The following is a 16,845-nucleotide window of genomic DNA, read 5'->3' as shown; positions in this document are numbered from 1 at the left end:
GTATCAAGAAACAAGTCCAGAACCATTGTTTCATTGTTTTTATTTCCTTCAGCTGCCAAAATATATTTCTCTCTCAATCTTCCTCCTCCCTCTCTTATTCACCTTCTTCCTCTCCCTCTCCTTCTAAACTGTCTTGAGGGCATTTTTCTACCAAAAAAAAAAAAAAAAAGTCACTTATAGTATACTCACAACACTTCATGACACCAACTACAGGCCAAAAAGTAGCCAAAAGGCCATAGCTGGTTTGGCTCAGTGGATAGAGTGTCAGCCCGCAGACTGAAGGGTCCTGGGTTCGATTCCAATCAAGGGCACACGCCCAGTAGGGTGCATGCAGAAGGCAGCTGACCACGTCTCTCCTATCATTGACTAGAGGCCTGGTGCACGGATTCCGGTGCACGGATTCCAGTGCACGGATTCGTGTACCAGTGGGGTCCCTCAGCCTGGCCTGCGCCCTCTCGCAATATGGGACCCGTCGAGAGATGCAGAAGCGCACAAAGTGGCAGGTGGCCAGGGAGGAGCCCGAGCCCAAGCTGAGCGCCACTCCCGCTCATCCTGGCCCCACTGTGACTGCCACACACTGCCCGGAGGCGAAGCAGGAGAGGCTCACACCACTGCAGCTGCGCTGGCCAGCGTGAGCCTGGCTTCTGGAGCCCGTAGGTCAGCTAAGCAGCTCTCCAGATGTGGGAGCGCACTGACCACCAGGGGGCAGCTCCTGCACTTCAGTGCTTAGGGTTTTATATATATAAATGTTTCTACTTCTCTCTCCCTCTCCCTTCCTCTCTGAAATCAATAAAAATATATATTTTTTTTAAAAAGTAGCCAAAAGCAAGTGTTTGCTTCAGAGTCTACCCATACCCCAGAAGGAGCAATCCAACTCGGCTCTCCAACTCTGCTCTTGGTAACTCCTGAGAGTCTGAGACTTGAATGAATAACTTAAAATTTAGAAAGGGAGGGGCCCAAAGGGATCTATTTTGGCGAATGCTATCTACAGCAGGCCCACTGCCAGCATTTCCATCACAGACAAAAATACACAGATTTTCTAGAAGTTGAGAAAGGGAACAAACAAGCTTTTTAAGTAAGACTGTCCCTAAATGTTAACCTCAAGTTCACCTGAAGTTATGTCTTTATAACAACTGGTTGAAAACAAGTAGTTCAAAACATAATAAAAAAATAATTACTCTCCTAATAAGGCTGTGTACTTTACAAATTTTTAACTTCCAATGCTAAAATCCAACAAACATTACTCATTTGCTAATAACTTTTTAGTCATTTGCTAATTTAACACTTCTATGTGTCTTCAGGCCTGAAAAGAGAATCTAAAGCAGTGGTTCTAAAGAGGGGGTAATTGTGTTCCCCAAAGACATGTGACAGTATCTGGAGACATTATTTGGATGTAACAACTGAGGGACGCGGGGACCTACTGGTATCTAGTGGGTAGAGGGGTCAAGGATGTTGTTTCAAGTATACATATACTAATCCACAAAATAAAATCGTATACTAATATAACAAGTAGCTTATATATTTTCTAATACAGAAAAAGAAAATCCCCCTTTCACCTCAAAGGCTCTAAAAAACTGATGCTAATATTTTACCCAAACAAATGCTCCCCTCCTAAAGAGAAGCTTGGCAGCTGTCACAGTTATAAATGAGGAAAAATATATTGTTTACCCACATAATTCAAAGAACAAATAAGGCTTTTGACTACTGCTGTTTATATAGTTCACAGCAGCCTTCAGGGGAATTGTGGAATTTTGGATATATTACGTCTGTATAAATTTAGAAAATTTGGTGCTCAACAGTACTCTGTCCTGAAAATTAAATCCTTAACTGAAAACTTGTTTTTTCTTTTTAACCTATCTTTAAGGATTGTTTTCCACCATATAGATTAGGGACTCAAGAGAGTAAAATACTTTGTTGGAGTTTTCTTATAGAACATTGGTATTTTACACACAGTAAAATTAGGTTGAAAAATTTGAAACACAAAGACTCTTCAGTTTTTTCCAGCGCTGAAAACACCTTTGACTGTTAAGCCTGTGTTATGCTATTTCCCTGCCTCCAGCACAGATGAGGGACTTGGTCTTTTCCTATATGAAGAGTTTTAGACACCAACTCAGGAAAACACGTTTATTTTATTCTCAAATCCAGAATTTACAAAGCATATATCAGCACTATACCACAAAGAGGGGTGGTATAACAGAATTATGGGTACGTCTTTTGAAAAGACTCCTAATTCCAAGCCTCCCCTCGTTGGCCCTGTCCCCTGCCCAACCCCTCCAGGGTTCTAACTTTGGCTTGGTGATACAAAAATCTTTTCATAAAAACAGAGTCTCACCTTGGCTGGCAGCTTCCATTTTACAAGTGCCAAGTACTTTTTAATGGGTTGTGAGAAGAGGAACAGGAGCACATTAAACATTACAATAGCATTTTAAAAATAATACATGATGTGCTAAAAAGTGATCAGGCACAAAATGCATATTCTTCACTAAGCAGTGAATCTACCAAGACTAGGCCATACTGAGTACAATGTGAATGATTTAATACACAAGGCAGACCCTTCTAGAAACAGTTTACAGAACTATCTACAATAATGGTTAGTCTTATTCACTCTCAACTAACATTGTTAAATCATTGTGGTATGACATAACTGCTTTAACAAATATAGAAAAACATCGTTTTTAATATCTAATTTTTAACTGGATTAACTTATAATTTATAATGAAGTATCTGTACTTTTGTGTCATCAACATATCATTGGCCATTATAATAAGTGATGTCTCCAAACAAGATGTGTTTAAAAAGAAAAAAGGAAAGAAGTCATCCTAATTCTAGACAAGATTTTAAAATAGCCACCAACATTTCACTAAATATCTCCCCATTGAACTTCTTTATTAAATCTTGAGTGGTATGGAAACACAGATACAAAAGAGTACTCCAGTTCCTTGCCATGATAAAGCACTTGCAGTATCAATAGCAACTTTAGGATATATTTATTCAATATTCAACAGAACTTTATTAAGCATCTACTACATGTGAACCCTTATATGTCAGATTGTACATTCTCCAGTGATAGAATCAATTTGTTAAAGTTTTCCTCAACGATACAGAAGAGATCTTTTTTAAAAATATGTTTTTATTGATTTCAGAGAGGAAGGGAGAGGGAGAAAGAGATAGAAACATCAATAATGAGAGAGCATCATTGCAGAAGAGATCTTTAAGCAGCCAACTGTAAATCTATTCATCTGTTCTCTTTAATTTTTGAGAGGCTCCATTCTCAGAGAAACTTTGTAAACAACATGGAAAAGTTAAGGAAGAAACCACTTTTCCTACAATGACCTTGAAATACGCCTAAAATACCTAAAAGTATATTTCCAAGATACTTTTCTGATACATCTTTCTAGTTGTAATGTGCTTGTATGCTTTCTGCACGTAAACTTACTCCCAACTTTACCCCCCACCAGCACCTGCCATTCCCTGTCCCTGGAAAACAGCAATTCATTGACTCCAATAATTATCCAAATATCTACAGACAGGGCACCCAGGTATAGAAACATGACAATCACTATTATCATAAAAAATCATTTCCAAACAGACAATGTCAAGCAAATAATGTCCAATAGCAGGCCCTTATGTCAAATCACAATACTAAAAGGTTCTTTAAAAGAAATATGACCAAATTACTTAAAAGAAAGAGAGAGAGAGAAAAATAAAAAAGACCATTATATACTTAGTACTCAAGCGGAAGACACAGGAAAAGTAACCCTGACGAGACACAATCACCTACACGACAATAAAATCAGCCAAAAATAATGCCTGGAAATAATCCAGGCTGTTCAAGACCTTTGCATCCAATACAAGTGACTGAATGTGGTCCCTGTCTTACAGTTGGCCCAATGTCAACTGGGCAAGGGAGGATTTTCTTTCCACACAAATGTAACCATTGGGTGGTCCATTTAAAGAAACACTTCCTAAAAGAGAATTCATTATTAAATGTTCATCCCAGAAAAACCATCACACCATACTGTGTACTAAAGAAAAAAAAATTACCTCTGCAACCTAACAAGCTACAAATCTTAAGTTTCTTTTTTAGCTCTAAAACGTTATCAAGCTCCCGTCTCTTCCCTAGATAAATTCATAAATTAAACTCAAACACACTATTTTTATAAACTGGAGGTCATTTTAAAATCTAAACTTATAAAAACATAGAAAATTGCTTTAAACCAACCAAAATGAATATCTATAATATGCTAGAGATTTTTAAGAAGTACCTTGTGACATATCCTCCTATATAATAGAGATAATACGCAAATTGACCATCATGCCTTCGCACAAGATGGCCACCCCCACGTGGTCACAAGATGACCGCCCCCATGTGGCCATAAGATGGCCACGCCCATGTTGTCACAAGATGGCTACCAGGGGAGGGCACTTAGGGGCGACCAGGCCAGTAGGGGAGGTCAGTTAGGGGTGACCAGGCCTGCAGGGGAGGGTAGTTGGGGGCAACCAGGCCAGCAGGGGAGGCAGCTGGGGGGACCAGGCCTACAGGAGTGGGCAGTTGGGGAGACCAGGCTGGCAGGGGAGGGCAGTTGGGGGCGATCAGGCAGGTAGGGGAGCAGTTAGGCGTCAATCAGGCTAGCAGGGAAATGGTTAGGGGGTGATCAGGCTGGCAGGGAGAAGTGGTTAGGATTAATCAGGCAGGCAGAAGCGGTTAGGGCAGAGGTCAGCAAACTCATTAGTCAACAAAGCCAAATATCAACAATACGACGATTGAAATTTCTTTTGAGAGCCAAATTTTTTAAACTTAAACTTCTTCTAACGCCACTTCTTCAAAATAGACTCACTCAGGCCATGGTATTTTGTGGAAGAGCCACACTCAAGGGGCCAAAGAGCCACATGTGGCTTGCGAGCCACAGTTTGCCGACCACTGGGTTAGGGGCAATCAGGCAGGCAGGCAGGCGAGTGGTTGGGAGCCAGCAGTCCCCGATTGTGAGAGGGATGTGCAGCTGCCAGTTTAGGCCCTATCCCTGTGGGGTCCCAGATTGGAGAGGGTGCAAGCTGTGGCATCAGGCCTAAAATGGCAGCCGGACATCCCCTGAGGGGTCCCAGATTGGAGAGGGTACAGGCTGGGCTGAGGGACACACACACACACACACACACACACACACACACAGTGCATGAATTTCGTGCACCGGGCCTCTAGTTCTCAAATAAGGGGCCTGGTTCAACATAATATTTAACTGGCTTTTCCTTTTAGAAAAGGAAAATTGTAGTCTGTAACCAAGTGCCATCTACCCAGAAAAAAACATTACTGCATTTACCATCATCTTCATGCAAAACAGACCAGTGACAAGACGCAGTTTCTAAGAAACCAGCCTTGCTGCTAAGTAGCAACCAACAATTTTATTTATTTATTTTAAAATTTTTTATTAAGGTATTATATGTGTACATATCTTATCATTGTCCCCCCACCCCACTCCCATACATGCCCTCACCACCCAGAGTTTTGCGTCCACTGGTTATGCTTATATGCGTGCATACAAGTCCTTCGGTTGATCTCTTATCTCCCCCACCTCTCCCTAACATTCCCCCTGTAATTTGACAGTCTATTTGATGCTTTACTGTCTCTGTATCTATCATTTTGTTCATCAGTTTATAATGTTCTTTATTATCCATAAATGAGTGAGATCATGTGGTATTTTTCTTTCATTGACTGGCTTATTTCACTTAGCATAATGTTCTCCAATTCCATCCAGGTTGCTGCAAATGATGAGAATTCCTTCTTTCTTATGGCAGCAGAGTATTCCATTATGTAGATGTACCACAGTTTTCTGATCCAGTCATCTGCTGACGGGCACCTAGGCTGTTTCCAATCTTAGCTATTGTAAATTGTGCTGCTATGAACATAGGGGTGCATATATCCTTTCTGATTGGTGTTTCTAGTTTCTTCGGATATATTCCCAGGAGTGGGATTATTGGGTCAAATGGGAGTTCCATTTTCAGTTTTTTGAGGAACCTCCATACTGTTCTCCACAGTGGCTGCACCAGTCTACATTCCCACCAGCAGTGCAGGAGGGTTCCTTTTTCTCTGCATCCTCGCCAACACTTGTCGTTTGTTGATTTGTTGATGATAGCCATTCTGACAGGTGTGAGATGGTACCACATTGTCATTTTGATTTGCATCTCTCAGATAATTAGTGACTTTGAGCATGTTTTCATGTGTCTCTTGGCCTTCCTTCTGTCTTCTTTTGAAAAGATTCTATTTAGGTCCGTTGCCCATTTTTTTATTTGGATCATTTATCTTCCTTTTATTAAGTTGCATAAGCTGCCTGTAGATGTTGGAGATTAAACCTTTATCAGTTATAGCATTTGCAAATATGTTCTCCCACAGAGTGGGCTTTATTGTTGTTTTGTTGATGGTTTCTTTTGCTGTAAAAAAGCTTTTTATTTTGATGTAGTCCCATTTGTTAACTTTCTCTTTAGCTTCCATTGCCCTAGGGGCAGTGTCAGTGAAGAAATTCTTTTGGCTTATGTCCGAGATTTTGTCGTCTGTGGATTCCTCTAGTATTTTTATGGTTTCCCATCTTATGTTTAAGTCCTGTATCCAGTTTGAGTTTATTTTTGTGTATGGTGTAAGTTGGTGATCTAGTTTCATTTTTTTGCATGTATCTGTCCAATTTTCCCAACACCATTTATTGAAGAGACTGTCTTGACTCCATTGTATGTTCATGCCTCTTTTGTCAAATATTGATAATGGTTTGGGTCGATATCTGGATTCTCTATTCTGTTCCATTGATCTATATGTCTGTTCTTGTGCCAGTGCCATGCTGTTTTGAGAACAGTGGCTTTGTAATACAGCTTGAGGTCTGGTATTGAGATCCCTCCTACTTTATTCTTCTTTCTCAGGATTGCTGTGGCTATTCAGAGTCTTTTTTTATTCCAGATGAATTTTTGGAGAGTTCTTTCTAGGTCTGTGAAATATGCTGTAGGTATTTTAATGGGGAGTGCATTGAATCTATAGATTGCTTTGGGTAGTATGGACATTTTAATGATGTTGATTCTACCAATCCATGAACATGGTATGTTCTTCCATCTGTTTACGTCTTCCTCTATCTCTTTTTTCAGTGTCCTGTAGCTTTCTGCGTATAGGTCTTTTACCTCCTTAGTTAAGTTTATTCCTAGGTATCTTAGTTTTTTTGGTGTGATGGTAAGTGGGATTGCTTTTTTAGTCTCTCTTTCTGTAAGTTCACTATTGGTGTATAGAAATGCCATAGATTTCTTGGCGTTAATTTTGTATCCTGCTACATTGCCGAATTCATTTATTAAGTCTATTAGTTTTTTGACGGAGTCTTTTGGTTTTTTTATGTACAATATCATGTCATCTGCAAATAAGGACAGCTTTACTTCTTCTTTTCCAATTTGGATGCTTCTTATTTCTTCTTCTTGTCTAGTTGCAATAGCTAATACTTCCAGTACTATGTCAAACAGGAGTGGTGAGAGTGGGCATCCCTATCTTGTTCCTGTTCTTAGGGGAAATGGTTTTAGTTTTTGCCCATTGAGTATGATGTTTGCTGTGGGTTTATCATATATAGCTTTTATTATGTTGAGATATGATCCTTCTATTCCCACCTTGTCGAGAGTTTTAATCAAGAAAGGGTGTTGGATTTTGTCAAATGCTTTTTCTGCATCAATTGATATGACTATGTGATTTTTATCTCTCAGTTTATGTGATGTATCATGTTTATTGATTTGCGGATATTGTACCATCCTTGCATTCCTGGGATAAATCCTACTTGGTCATGGTGTATGTTCTTTCTGATGTACTGCTGGAGCCGATTTGCTAGAATTTTGTTGAGGATTTTGGTATCTATGTTCATGAGGGATATTGGTCTGTAATTCTCTTTCATTGTGTTGTCTTTATCTGGTTTTGGTATTAGGGTGATGCTGGCTTCATAGAAGGAGCTTGGAAGTGTTCCTTCCTCTTGAATTTTTTAGAATAGTCTGAGGGGGGTTCCTTTGTATGTAACTTTCTGTCTCTGTCTGGCCGCTTTTAAGATTATTATTTTGTCGTTGGTGTTTGCCAATTTAATTATAACGTGCCTTGGCGTCAGTCTTTTGGGGTTCATTTTGCTTGGGTTTCTGTGAGCTTCTTGGACTTGTGTGGGTTTTTTCTTCCCTATATCAGGGAAGTTTTCTGTCATTATTTCTTCAAACAGGTTTTCTATTCCTTGCTCAGTTTCCTTTCCTTCTGGAACCCCTATTATTCGGATGTTGTTTTGTTTCGTATTGTCCCAAAGTTCCCTTAGGCTCTCCTCCTGCTTACTAATTTTTTTTTCTAGAATCTGTTCTAGTTGGGTATTTTTTTCCATCTTGTCTCCTAGCTCACTTATGTGGTCCTCTGCTTCTTCTATTCTACTCCTGATGCTTTCCATTGAGTTCTTTACAGCAGCGATGTCATTTCTTCTTGGTTCTTCTTCATTTCCTCTTGGTTCTTACTCATATTGTCGAATTTGACTTCCATTCTTTTCAGCCACCTTATGACCATTTCCCTGAATTCTTTCTCTGATAGGTTGCTTGCGTCTAATTCGTTTACTTCCTTTTCTGGTAATGCCTGCTTTTCTTTCCTATGGGGGCTGTTTCTTTGTCTCCCCATGGTCTCTCTTCTCCAGATGTTGGTTATGTAGTTCTCTCTCTCCTGCGTTGATTTAAAGGTACAAAATACAACACAACCAGGTACAACACACAAGACACTGAACAGAATTGTATTCACGATATTAATAACCTCCAATAAAGGTGACCACCAGAGAAAGACAAAAATTTAGTTTCTTAAGTAAAAGATGCAAAAAATGAAAATTAAAATTAAAAAATTAATAAAAATTAAAATAAAAAATAAGAATAAAATGTGCAGTAGTGGCGGTCATTCACTTCCTCTATTGTTCTGTTTGCAATCTGAGAGCTAAAACCCTGAAGGAATCCTGAGGTGTGATAAGTTATTCAGTTCTTTGAGGGGTGGGGGGGGGGTGGGGGGAGGCATTATACAAAGTCAGTGTGATAAGTCTAAATCCATTCACTGAGCTTTGTATAATTTCTCTAATTTCATGATGCTTCAATTTCCTCATTCCAAAGGATGTTGGATTAATTTGTCCACTACTGCCACCTCAGAGATATATGATGATGTGCTTTCAAGTCTTAGAAAGTGCTAAAAAACACAAAGCAGTGTATTTTGCACATAAAAGACTGTAAAACCCTAGGAGCACTCTTATAAAACTTTTTTGGTCTAAATGATCACAGCCAGTGGTAAACAGAATTTGAATCCTAACCCTATCTCATGATAGAAAACAAAGCTGAACTAGTTCCACAGGTTTGAAAAACAAGTTTAACATAAACAACCTGAGAAATCAAAGGCAAACTACAAAAGTTTCTATAAACAAGACACTTATTTGACGAGTAATGTTAATGACTTCAGTATTCAATTTTTACATCTCTACATTTAAAGTATATGGCAATGCCGGCTAGCAGGTTTTACATCTTGCCAACAATTTCCCTTGCATTTAATTACTTTCTAATTAAATCTCATGAGTAAAAAGAAATTTAAACTATATAAAATATCTTCTGTTTCTCTAATATTATAGCCAGAAGTAAATGTCATTTTCCACATTAGTCAATGAAAATTTTAAAAAATATTATGAATTATGAACAGGCCTGAAATTATAGAGCCAAATTATGTGTACCTTAAAAAGAGGTGTTCCAGGAACAATGTTGTTGTGGATCAGGTCTGAGAGGTTATGTGGTTAGAAAATCCCTGGAAAGTAAGAAATAATAATTTACAGGATATATTTTTCTGAAAATGAATATATATATGGCTAAAGTTTTGGGGAAATCTAAAACTTCCAAGTAGGAAAGTTTCCAAAAACATGATGTACTGGATTGGCACACTCTAGAGCAGTGATGGGCAACCTTTTGAGCTTGGTGTGTCAAACTTCGCCAAAAAACTGAGCATAACTCAGGTAGTGTGTAACTTTGAGGAAAAAACATTATTTAGCAAATGTTTCATCCTCAGGAGCAGCAAATGTTTCATCCTCGGCATGCAGCGAGGCGGCCGCGTGTCATCAGAAATGGCTACACGTGTCAGTGCTGACACACGTGTCATAGGTTCGCCATCACTGCTCTAGAGTCTACAAAAGGCATGACTCCATAAACATGAACATAGGAGACAGTAGAAATTTCCTTTTCGGTGTCAATTACTTCCTGATAAGAGAGCTGTGAATGCCTAAGATTTACTTTTCAAAGAAGGAACTGGACATCATATATTGCCTGATCACACAAGCCTGATTTTTAAACTGTTTAACTACTAGTAAGTATTTTATTTATAAATTAGAGGCCCGGTGCATGAAATTCGTGCACGGGTGTGTGTGTCCCTCGGCCCAGCCTGCACCCTCTCCAATCTGGGACTCCTTGAGGGATGTCCGACTGCCCGTTTAGGCCCGATCCTAGGGATATCCCTCCCACAATCCAGGACTGCTGGCTCCCAACTGCTCACCTTCCTGCCTTCCTGATTGCCCCTAACTGCTTCTGCCTGCCAGCCTGATCACCCCCTAACCACTTCCCTGCCAGCTTGATTGATGCCTAACTGCTCCCCTGCCAGCCTGATTGCCCCTAACTGCCCTCCCCTGCAGGCCTGGTCACCCCTAACTGCCCTCCCCTGCAGGCCTGGTCCCCCCCCTCTAACTGTTCTCCCCTGCAGGCCTGGGTCCCCCACAACTGCCCTTCCCTGCAGGTCTGGTCGCCCCCAACTTCCCTCCTCTGCCGGCCTGGTCACCCCTAACTGCCCTCCCCTGCAGGCTTGATCGCCCCCAACTGCCCTCCCTTGCAGGCCTGGTGCCTCCCAACTGCCCTCCCCTGCTGACCTGTTCGCCCACAACTGCCCTCCCCTGCTGGCCATCTTGTGTCCTCACGGGGCCAGCCATCTTTGACCACATGGGGGCAGCCATATTGTGCGTTGTAGTGACGGTCAATTTGCATATTACTCTTTTATTAGATAGTATAGAAGCCTGGTGCATGGGTGGGGGCCAGCTGGTTTGCCCTGAAGGGTGTCCTGGATCAGGGTGGGGGTTCCCTTAGGGCATAGGGCGGCCTGGGTGAGGGGCCTGTGGTGGTTTGGAGGCCAGCCATGCCCCCCGGCAACCCAAGTGGAGGCCCAGGTATCTGGGATTTATTTGTCTTCTATAATTGAAACTTTGTAGCCTTCAGCAGAGGCCAGGGCAGGCCAGGAACTTGGCTTCCTCCATCGCCGGGGAAACCCAAGCCTCCTGCTCACTCTGTGGCCGCAGTCATTTTAATTGGGATTTATTTATTTTATATAATTGAAACTTTGTAGCCTTGAGCAGAGGCCTGGGCCAGCCAGGGTGTGCAGGAAGCTTGGCTTCCTCCATTGCCGGGGAAATCCAAGCCTCCTGCTCGCTCCGTGGCCGCAGCCATCTTGGTTGGGTCAATTTGCATACTCGCTCCTGATTGGCTGGTGGGCGTGGCTTGTGGGTGTAGCAGAGGTAAGGTCAATTTGCACATTATTCTTTTATTAGATAGGATGCCCTTACCATGTGCTTGGTGTGCAAATACAATTTAGATAGGAAATTTTACAAAATGATTAGTTTAAATTGCAAAATACAATAAAGCACATTATCTCTAGTAAATCCAAATCATAATCCTTCTTTAGGATTTTAAGTGACATAAGAGTTTAATTCTCAAACTCTCAGGTCTGCTTTATCTAGAGTTGTCCCACCTTTTAACACGTTAAGCGCCCAGTCACCCGTGACTGACACTATACTTTCTGTCTGGAAGACAAAACAGGCTGGGTGCTTAGCATGTTAAATTGCAGGAGTCAGTAGCAAATAAAATTTCTCACGTTGAGATGCTTTGCCCTAACCGGTTTGGCTCAGTGGGTAGAGCGTCGGCCTGCAGACTCAAGGGTCCCAGGTTCGATTCCGGTCAAGGGCATGTACCTTGCTTGCAGGCACATACCAAGTAGGGAGTGTCCTCATTGATGTTTCTACCTCTCTATCCCTCTCCCTCCCTCTCTGTAAAAAATCAATAAAAAATATTAAAAAGAAAGAAAGAAAGGAAAGACCCTGGGACTGACCTGGGGCAGTCCATTAAAAAAAAAGATGCTTTTTGCACTATTAGAACATAATTTTGCTCACTTCAATTGCTCACTGCTACTGTGAGTTAATAAACAATAAAAAATAGCTGTTTACTGTCCAAATGATTTTAGAAATAAAACCTAGTGCTCTTGATTAGCTCTATAATATTTTAACAACTCAAGCTCTTCTTTTCGTAATATAGTATAACTAGTGACCCGGTGCACGAAATTTGTGCACATTAAAAGAGGATTAATTAGAGGAACCAAGATGGCGGCAAAGTTAAACATCTAATCTGCTGCCTCGCACAACAATTTCAAAAATACAACTAAAAGACAAAACATCTACCACCCAGAACCATGGGAAAGCTGGCTGAGTGGTAGATTTACGACTAAGGAGAGAAAGAAGCACAAACGCTGAAAAGCTGAGTGACGTACGGAGGCGTGAATCGGGCTGGAGGCGGGCGACTGGGCACGCGGCTTTTCTTCAACCTGCAGGGAGACAAGCTCCCGATCACTCTGAAATCCAGTTTTTGGGGACACGCGGGGGACCCAGACACCTACAGGGAGAAGCTGGACTCTCGGCCATCGGGTCAGAAAGTGAGAGTGACTTTTTTGCAGAGGTGCGCCCAGCAATCATTGTTTACTGCGCTGGAGCGTGGGACGCGGGGACTTGGAAACGAGGAAAGGCAGAGACGGCTGACGCCAGCCATCGCCGTTGGCCACGCCCTAGCCTAGTGACGCCCTGAGACCCCGCCCCACCCTGAGGCCCCGCCCCGCACATTCTACAAACCCGCCCACGCTCCACATAGCGGCTTTTGCATATAAATGGCCTGTTCTATGGCAGCTTAACCAAATAAATTGCAGCTCCAGTCAGACTGCTCCAAAACAGCCCAAGCAAAGGAGGAGAAAACTAGTTCTTGCTGTAGCTCCTGCTGGGGGACACACAGTACACAAGGGTACACCAAGTGTGTCCACCTCAGGTAACTGGGAGGCTGACCCGTTGAACCAATAGGACACCTAGTACACAAAGCTACTCTACCAACTCAGGGAAGTAGCAAAAATGAGGAGGCAAGGAAACAGATCACAAACCAAAGAAATGGAGGAGAACAAGTGACTGAACATAGAGTTCAAAATCATGGTTATAAGGTTTTTCAAGAATTTCATGGAAAAGGCTGATAAATTTAATGAGACCCTCGAGGATATGAAAAAGGACCAACTAGAAATTAAACATACACTGACTGAGATAAAAAATATTATACAGAGACCCAACAGCAGACTAGAGGATCGCAAGAATCAACTCAAAGATTTGGAATACAAAGAGGCCAAGGACACTCCTCCAGAGAAGCAAGAAGAGAAGAGAATTCAGAAAGTTGAAGATAGTGTAAGAAGCCTCTGGGACAACTTCAAGCGAACCAACATCAGAATTATGGGGGTACCAGAAGAGAGAGAGTAAGATGCTGAAAACCTATTTGAAGAAATAATGACAGAAAACTTCCCCCACCTGATGAAAGAAATAGACTTACAAGTCCAGGAAGCGCACAGAACCCCAAACAAAAGGAATCCAAAGAGGACCACACCAAGACACATCATAATTTAAATGCCAAGGGCAAAAGACAAAGAGAGAATCTTACAAGCAGCAAGAGAAAAACAGTTAGTTACCTACAAGGGAGCACCCATACGATTATCAGCTGATTTCTCAACAGAAACTATGCAGGCCAGAAGGGAGTGGCAAGATATATTCAAAGTGATGAATAGCAGGAACCTACAACCAAGACTACTCTACCCAGCAAAGTTAGCATTCAGAATTGAAGGGCAGATAAAGAGCTTCACAGATAAGAAAAAGCTAAAGGAGTTCATCACCACCAAACCAGTATTATATGAAATGCTGAAAGGTATTCTTTAAAAAGAGGAAAAAGAAGAAGAAAGATAAAAATTATGAACAACAAATACATATCTATCAACAAGTGAATCTAAAAGTCAAGAGAATTAAAAATCTGAGGAACAGAATAAACTGGTGAACATAATAGAATCAGAGGCATAGAATGGGAGTGGATTGATAATTATCAGGGGGAAAGGGGGACCTGTGTGGGGGGTACGGGAAGAGACTGGACAAAAATCATATACCTATGGATAAGGACAGCAGGGGGGAGGTAAAGGCAGAGGGGGAGTGGGAACCGGGTGGTGGGGAGATATGGGGGGGAAAAAGGAGAAACAATTGTAATCTGAACAATAAAGATTTATTTTTTAAAAAAAAAAGAGGATTAATTAGAGGAAATAATTTAATATTGCTATTTGCCCTTTCTCTATAATAGAAGTGTCAGAGATGAAAGAAAATTAGTAAAATGTACCGTATTTTCCAGCGTATAAGATGACTGGGCGTATAAGATTTTCCTGGGTTAAAAAGTCGTCTTATACGCCGGAAAATATATCTAATCCATTATATCTAATCCCATCAATATAGTCCAATATACCATATTTTCCGGCGTATAAAATGACTTTTTAACCCAGGAAAATCTTATACGCCCAGTCGTCTTATACGCTGGAAAGTACGGTATATGAAAACTTTCCTCCTGTCAGAGTCTGGGGCGCACCATGGGACCCAGAGTCAAGTCCCGCCCACCCACATGCACCTCAAAATCGCGTGAGACCCAGATCCGGCCGCGCCCCCCCCCCCCCAATTGGGCTAGATCCAGACCCGGCCAGTCCCACCTTTGTCAAGCCCTGCCGGGCAGGGGGTGTAGCCTTAGGTCCCCTGGCCTGGCACCAGGATGGGGGGCATGGCCTGAGGTCCCCCAGCCCAGACCGGGGCGGGGGGCATGCCTTGAGGTCCCCCGTCAAGACCCACCAGGTGGGGGACACGGCCTGAGATTCCCTGTCAAGCCCCGCTGGGTGGGGGGCATGGCCTGAGGTCCCCGTCAAGCCCTGCCAGGCAGGGGGTTGCAGCCTCAGGTCCCCCAGCCCAGCACCTGGAGGGGGGCTTAGCCTCAGGTCCCCCGTAAAGCCCCACTGGCAGGGGGTGCAGCCTCAGGTCCCCCATCAAGCCCCGCTGGGCGGGGGCACGGCCTGAGTTCCCGCAATCCAGCACTGGGGGTGCACCTTGAGGTCCCCCATCAAGCCCTGCTGGGTGAGGGGCACGGCCTGAGGTCCCCTATCAAGCCCCGCCAGGCAGGGGGGCGCAGCCTCAGGTCCCCTGGCCTGGTGCTGGACGGGGGGTACAGCCTAAGGTCACCCATCAAGCCCTGCAGGGTGGGGAGTGCGGCCTGAGGTCCCCTGTCAAGCCCTGCCAGGTTGGGGGTGGGGCCTGAGGTCCCCTGTCAAGCCCTGCCGGGTGGGGGGCGTGGCCTGAAGTTCCCTGTCAAGCCCTGCCGGGTGGGGGGGCGTGGCCTGAAGTCCCCTGTCAAGCCCTGCCGGGTGGGGGGGCATGGCCTGAGGTCCCCTGTCAAGCCCTGCTGGGTGGGGAGTACAGCCTGAGGTCCCCTGTCAAGCTCCGCCAGGCAGGGGGGCGCAGGTCCCCTGGCCCAGTGCTGGGTCTGGGGGTGCAGCCGGAGGTCCCCCGGCCTGGTGCCGGGGTGGGGGGTGTGGCCTGAAGTCCCCTGTCAAGCCCCACCCGGTGGGGGGCATGTCCTGAGGTCCCTCGGCCTGGCGCTGGGGTGGGGGGAGCAGCCTGAGGTCCCCTAGCCCAGCACCAGGACAGGAAGCACACCTTGAGGTCCCCCATCAAGCCCCGCCGGGCAGGAGGGCATGGCCTCAGGTCCCCTGGCCTGGCGCCAGGGCAGGGGGTGCAGCCTGATGTCCCCTGTCAAGCCCCGCCGGGCGGGGGGTGCGGTCTGAGGTTCCCCAACCTGGTGCTGGGGTGGCAGGCACAGCCTGAGTTCCCCCGACCCAGCACTGGGGGTGCACCTTGAGGTGCTCTGTCAAGCCCCGCTGGGTGGGGGGCACGGCCTGAGGTCCCCTGACAAGCCCATCCAGGCAGGGGGGCCCACCCTCAGGTCCCCTGGTCCGATGCTGGGGCGGGGGGCGCAGCCTGAGGTCCCCTGTCAAGCCCTGCTGAGCAGGAGGTGTGGTCTGAGGTCCCCCAGCCTGGTGCCGGGGTGGGGGGCGCGGCATGAGGTCCCCTGGCCTGGCGCTGGGGTGGGGGTAGCAGCCTGAAGTCCCCTAGCCCAGCACCAGGATAGGAAGCCCACCTTGAGGTCCCCCGCCAAGCCCTGCCAGGCGGGGGGTGTGGCCTGAGGTCCCCTGGCCTGGCACTAGGGCAGGGGGTGGGGCCTGAGGTCCCCCAGCCTGATGCCAGGGCGGGGGGCGCAGCCTGAGGTCCCCTGTCAAGTCCTGCCGGGTAGGGGGCGTGGCCTGAGGTCCTCTGTCAAGCCCCTCGGGGGAGGGTGTAGCCTCAGGTCCCTGCTGATTGCTGGTTAAGGCTCCTTATAGGAACTTGGCCTCAGCTGTGGGTGCAGCCATCTTTGTGACAGAGTGATGGTCAATTAGCATATTCCCTCTTTATTAGATAGGATAACAACTTTCCAATCTAGAACCATTTGTTCCACAATCTCACCCAATCAAGAACTAACATGAATGAAAAGTGGAAAAGGCTTCTGAGCATCCCAAACATATGTCTAAGACTCACCTAATTGAGTCCATGCCTTTTACCAATGGGGCTTTCCTCCATTCAAACCCATCTATAATGAACAATTATGGTAGATTTGGTTACCTAAGTTTCT

General features: G+C 44.5%; 1 protein-coding gene across 6 annotated transcripts in view; it reads right to left on the bottom strand.

The window, feature by feature from the left end:
• STAU1 (staufen double-stranded RNA binding protein 1) overlaps positions 1-16,845 on the bottom strand; it is a 74,828-nt gene that overhangs the window by 48,336 nt on the left and 9,647 nt on the right. For 4 of the 6 annotated variants that reach the window (XM_028144991.2, XM_054723759.1, XM_054723760.1 and 1 more), the window contains exon 2: positions 9,726-9,796. The exons of the other annotated variants lie outside the window; for them this stretch is intronic. The gene's annotated coding sequence lies outside the window, so the exon portion shown is untranslated. The remainder of the gene's footprint in view (positions 1-9,725; positions 9,797-16,845) is intronic. 6 annotated transcript variants of the gene reach the window in all.

The sequence above is a fragment of the Eptesicus fuscus genome, chromosome 12 (assembly GCF_027574615.1).
Source record: "Eptesicus fuscus isolate TK198812 chromosome 12, DD_ASM_mEF_20220401, whole genome shotgun sequence".
NCBI lineage: Eukaryota > Metazoa > Chordata > Mammalia > Chiroptera > Vespertilionidae > Eptesicus > Eptesicus fuscus.
The sequence above is the reverse complement of the archived record's forward strand: the minus strand, read 5'-3'. Positions and strand labels throughout refer to the sequence as shown.